Below are 6,559 nucleotides of genomic sequence, written 5' to 3' on the forward strand. Positions count from 1 at the left end.
GGCAAGTTGTTCTTTTTCTCATAACTCCGCCTCATAACACCCATCTGTCAGTTTTATGAGCGCGAGGCGTTGCGCAGTGAAACGAACGCGTCCAATGAAAAAAGTCCCGCTATAAAATAGTTCAAATAGAATATCGTTTGCTGAAAGATCTATACATTCATGGTTTTTGATAAATCGGTTTTGAATAAGGAAGAATATTAAGTTATGTGGCTATTAATTCACCTAAATAAGCATCATTTATTATGTTTAGCAGAATGATATGGCCATGATGGAATTATTTTTGTTATTTTGTTTACAGTGGTCAAATGGCGAGAAAATATACTATATGTGTAAATGATTAATTAGAATAAAAGTATAGCTATTATGTTTTCATTCACATTAAATGTAACAACAAATGGAAAGAAATTTTTAATTTATTGACAAACAAGAGATTTATGCATTCGTTGATTTAGCTGAAAAGTCAGTGAGCTGCGCCCCTATATTCACACAAGAAAACATCGTAGTTTTCCATTAGCTATTTCTTTGTACAGGCCAAAGGAATTTCCTTAGAATTTCCAGAATATACATCTTGTACCTGCCAACATATAAGTAAAGTTCAATTCAAAACATTTTTAAACAAAAATAGTAGCAGATCTTTTCTTACTGGATGCTTTATCATTTTTTTTAAATTTTAGTTAATAAAAAACTTTTGTTAAGCATACGAGCTTTAGAATCTGATCAGTCCGATAGAATGAAAGTATTATTTTTGTGTAAGTGCACAATAGTCAATAAGATAAATACAAATAAAACAAAACAGATAGAGCTATTGTCAGTTTTTTTTAATTGTAAATTATGGGTGCATGGGTAGACTGTTTTTTTTTTAAACTTTCAGTTTTCACTTTATCATACAAAACCAGACGATTAAGGTGAAAAAGGAATTCATTAACAGTAATTTAATAAACTATCTACTTAGTAAACCATGATCGTTGAATAATTGATTTCACACCAATTAAAACGCGATCTTATCCGAATTGTATCAAGACATAACTTTACGACGACTGTTAAGATAAAGATGTCACTATTTAGGTGTAAAAGTGCCCCAAAACCGTGTCATTCATAACCAAAATGCCGCGGGTACGAATCTTCCCGCTATCAGTTGTAAATCTACCGTTCAGCTCCACCTTAAATGTGTAAAACAAATAATTATGTGCGAAAAATGTAACTGCAGCGGTTAAAATTGTTTCCTAGACAAGACGCGCGCTAAAAATTATTTAACTGTCGTCTGCCTGGTGTCCTTTCAGCCTCGGTAAGGCTTGACCTGATGATGAAGTTCTACAAACTCTCATGCATTTCCATAGAAAACGTCGAGAGAAACAAACAAAAGAACAAAATACAAGCCACTCAAAGCATTTTACCGTAATTTTGCCTGGTATCTGTACCTATTATCATTATTATTATCACTATTATTATTATTATTATTATTACTATACCCAATTTATATAGCACCCTTTTCATGACAAACACGTTCAAGGGTGCTTTAATTATATAAGCGACAGTCACTCAGGGCACCCATTCATCCTCTTCTAATACAGACACAGAACGATCTGACAGACAGACAGAATGAGAAAATATCACCAGAAATGAGTAAAAATATATTCTTTACAATTAGACTTAATCTATACTAATTTTGTTGCTGAATGTTGTTGTTGTTTGTTGTTTGTCATGTATTTAACTGCAACCTAATCTGAAGCTATCTGTAATCTGTTGGAATTGGTGCAGATAAGTTAATTCACTTTTGATCGGCTATGTTAGAAAATACAGATATTTCAAAATAATTAAACGTATTTTTGCTTAAGGAAATTGTACGTGTGTTTAAACCTAAATCTCTTTTCTAGACAAACTCGTTAAAATGGTAACAATTTTGTTGTTGTCTTTTTAAATTTAACACACAAAAATAGTGGGTTATCATCTAAACTTTCGGCCCCTGGGAAATGTAAGGTCAAAAAATACTTGCGAGATAAAAAATGACTTTATCATGAAGATCTACAAATGTCATCTCATAATGTGTACATGTAGCAATGATTAGAACAATAAATTCAAAAGTGACATACATTTCTGTGTACATATTTATTACTAAGTTTGGGATTAAAATTCCTGCTGATCTATATGGTATTTATTTCACGCATAAAATACTTTTCTGTGTGGTTTCTTATGATGTTGGTAGTGATAAGGATGACCATGGTTATGATGATGACGACATAGGTGATGTCAAAATCGAAACAGCTTAAACATAAACCTAAAATTATTCTGGCGGAATTAGTTTAAATACGAATATGCCTAAGTACGTATGATAAAGAAAAAGTAAAAAAAAAAAGTTTTCTCTGAAGGTGTACGATGGGAACAAACCTTTTATTGTAATTTTCTAACTTAACCATGTTGCTCTTTTTTATACCTTATTAAACATTTCTAATTATTATTGATTCATTTATATGCGCACATATGGCTATTATTTTCATATTTACCTTATTTCAACAATAAATTACTGCTGTCTAGTATACCTTTACATTTTACCATTTTTCTTGTCTAGCTTATCTTTTTATAATAGAAAATGCCGCTTAGAACTTGTATTTTGTACGGATTCTGGTCCTGACATTGGTGCACATCATCTCACGGCTCAGTTCCATTGTTTTATACAATCGAACCCGTCCTCGAAGACCACAGATTGGATATAAAAAATGGTCATAGCAAATAGATGTCAAAACAGGTATAGATACGCTAAATTGAGACCGGTCTCAAACGTGTGGACCTTGATGACAAAACGTCGTCGTCACACAAAGCGATACTTCTTTCAACATTAAAATATTTAGGATATGCGGTAAATTCTCAATCCGTGTGTCAAAGTAAATATTTCGGTAGTGCTATAAAGACTGTAATCCGTTTTAAAGGATATTGTTCAAATAATCCGTCTATTCTATAATAATATTGAAACTTCCATTAGACAGGAGTTAACAAGGCGGTGAACATTTTGAAGACTATCCAAGTAAAGTGTCTTCGTATTTGTTCAAAAACGTTTCGGCTATGCCTCGACATGTTCTACTCTTTGTTCTGGTTAAAAGCCTTTTAAACAATAAAATCCAATATTTCAGCTGAAAAACCATGTAGTAACCGATGAAATTTTCCGTTTGAAAATAGATCTGCTACTGCTGAAAATATGGACAAGAAACACACTTGTTCGTTGTGAAATAAACCAGTCTTTGGTCAAACATGACATTTAAACAAACGCCGTTATTTTCAGGATACCTGGGCCGGTATTCATAAAGCTCCTAAGGGAAAATTTCCCCTAAAGGACTAACTAATGGAAAAGTTCCAAAGCATTTTGTGGACAATCGTCGAGATAGCTGGAATGTCTAACAATATTGTCACATACAGTCTTGCATAGTAATGAAGATTATCAATAAATCTTATAAAGTCTACACTTTTCTTTTGTGCTATATTGTTAAGGAAATTTTACAAAGTTATGGATTTTCCTAAGTTTTCTCCTTAGGAGCTTTATGAATACGGGCCCTGCTCGGGGTATTCTGAGAGACCTCAACACCTTCTAAATGAAATACATATGAACTTTATTTTCTTTTCTTCAACAAACATATACATCATGTAATACATATGACGTATCCAGTATTTGGAGAACAATTACTGGATAGTCACTTTTTGTGAACCCGTCATGCCATTCGGCAATTTCCGCTTGATTACGTATTCTCCGCGTGCAATTTCGGCATTTTCCGGTTATGGAAAAAAGAAAGTGTTCTATTATTTTAGACCGATGCCGAAATCACATTACGGACCCACTACTTTAAAGGCGCAAAAAGTTTTGTATTCCAGAGAAATTTTTCTGTATATATATGGCCGAAATCTGATTAAAATTTTGCATGACGTTCAATGACGAAAAAAAAAAAAAAAAAAAAAAAAAAAAAAACGAACCGTCAATAAATGTCGTAAAATTTGAACAACTGGACAAGCACCACAGACAAATAAAAATATCGAGGTGGCGATCCCAAAACAATTGTTACAATACAGAAAAACATAAAACACGCCGACAAAGAGAAAATCGCCAATAATTTGTGAGAAATGAAAACATAACGGAGAGTCTATACAAACGCAACCTGACAAAAGATCCAAGTGGTCAGTGTAAACTATCCTGAATAAATATTTTCAAAGCATATTTACAAATCTTATCCATTTGTTTGAAAATTTATACTTTGTGTCTCTTTGCGAGCCAGTCTGTTTGTTTTGCTACTTAGCACCATTTGTACAGCTTGCGGTGAACTGTTTCCTGAAATGTCCTTTTGAAGTCCTACGTCAGATTTTAGTATTGCGTATGTCAACTAACTTTATTTACGTAAATTTTGTTTCTTAAGGTTCTTTATTTCAATAGATATACTGAGCAGTCTGTGCTTGGTGTTGTGGCTTAAGTTTCTTGAATACCGTTTTGTTTTCAATGCGTTCAACTTGATTGTTAGCTGTCTTGATTCTCGCAAGTTTCTTTTACGGTACTGTTGTTGTTTCTATACTTTAAGAAAGAGCATTCTTACTTGAACAAAAGTTAAGCGTCAAAAGAATATAAATATTTTCAATATCTATTCAGCACATGAGATGTCTCTACACTCTGAACAAAACACGTTGTGAGCAAAGTAAATATACCTGTAGTTAAATAATTGTGAAATATATACAACTAAATGACATGACAACGATTTTTAGGGGGTGGGGGACGTGGGAGGAGAGGGGGCTGAAGCTAAAATAAAATAAAAATCGATGTTCTGGACATTAGGAAACATTTACCTTATATACAACAGTTTCAAGAAAAAAAATCGAGTTTCGGTGGGTGATATTTCATTTTGTTACGTTATCACCGAAAGTCAATGGTATTCAAAAATATTTGTAAGCTTAACAAATGGAATTGACACCAATCCCTATCATTCAGTGACCGTAAATAGAAAGACATTTGTTATCTTTTTAGTCGTAATGCGTTAATTTCTTGATCGGAATCATGAATGGAATGAAAGCGATAGTGCAAATTTTCACACGTCCACTTAAATCAGTCACTGGACATTTTGAAAAAGATGTTTTCACCTTGGGACTTTGCAAAATACAAAGGTGTTACCGCGCCCTAGGCTTTGACCATCTGAACAACAGTGGAGTAATACATAATCTCGCTGTATCTCGCGAATGGCGTGACTTGCTCCGACCGCTTGACACATTTACCATGTCCCTAATTTTCGATGACATAATTTGACAGTTAGAGTCTTCAGGACATTTTGGGAGATAGTTGGACAAGTTAATTTCACTTTTTGAAATTACACTGATAATAATGAGGTACAAATAATCTAAGTTAATAAGGGCGATCATCGGATTTGATTGATGGAAGATATCATTACACTTGACCTCAATTCAGAGATAATTGTCACGTGACAAAAGTGTGCCACGGCAAGCAACCATTATTATAGACAATTTTCATGTCTAACTGTAACAGTGAAGTTTGGATGACACGCGAGAACTGAAATGATTTTAAACAGTATAGTCTATAGCTCTTTCAGCTCAGAAAACCAATCCTTACAGTTTGTACAGCAGAAACGTCACAAATAAGTGTGTCTTTAATGTCAAAAATAATCCATACTCATACGCGACCCAAACGCAGAATCACCACTGAGCTTTCTTACCAGAACTCGTCCTTTTTAAAAAGTGTAATTGTACGATATTAGAATCTTTGTCTGTTACCAATCAACAAAGCTTATATGCAAATATATCGATATCATGTGTTTTTTTTATGATGCTTTTTTGTGCGACAAACGTATAGTTACTTATGATCTCATGAGTATTTTCTTTGGAAATATGGTAAGTACGATATATTTCTAATCAGCTGACTAAATATATTAAAACGACACACACATTGGTCAGTTGTATAATACATTTCACACAGTTCTGGTACGAATATGCATGAAATAAAACTTTTAGACACAGGCACGACAGACGGACGGAACAGAAAACGCCATGTGTCAATTTAATCAAAAGAGGAGCGTTTAGAATGATGTCGTGAGACCATGAAAAACACAACAGTCAAGGAATGTCTGGGAAGAAAATAATGAATTTCTGTAAAATTACGCTCAAATGAGCATGCGCGGTGTCTATATCATCCCCAAGGGAGATTACTCTACTATAACGGTTCTAATGCTTTCTCAAATAACAAATTACACCATTACGCGGTTCACGAAGTCTGCTTCGACTTTTATTTTAGATTTTTCATTCTGACAGTAAACGTCTTGAATAGCCCCCAGACGACATTTAAGACATGAAGTAATTTTGTTACTGAGCAGTTGGGTTCGGCGAGGCTGCTTGGGGAATATTCGGCAAGCCTTTGGCAGCATGTCAGAGTTGATGATGAGTCACAAAATTACTAAAGTTTGTAAATAGTGTGACACTTCAAAAAAAAAAGAAGAGTATATAATGTTTCTAGGAACTACAGTCTTTGTTGCAAAAGATTTTTGGCTCTAAAATTCATATGGCATTGCCTAAAGACACATCAACC

This window comes from Mercenaria mercenaria, chromosome 12 (assembly GCF_021730395.1).
Source record: "Mercenaria mercenaria strain notata chromosome 12, MADL_Memer_1, whole genome shotgun sequence".
Classification (NCBI taxonomy): domain Eukaryota; kingdom Metazoa; phylum Mollusca; class Bivalvia; order Venerida; family Veneridae; genus Mercenaria; species Mercenaria mercenaria.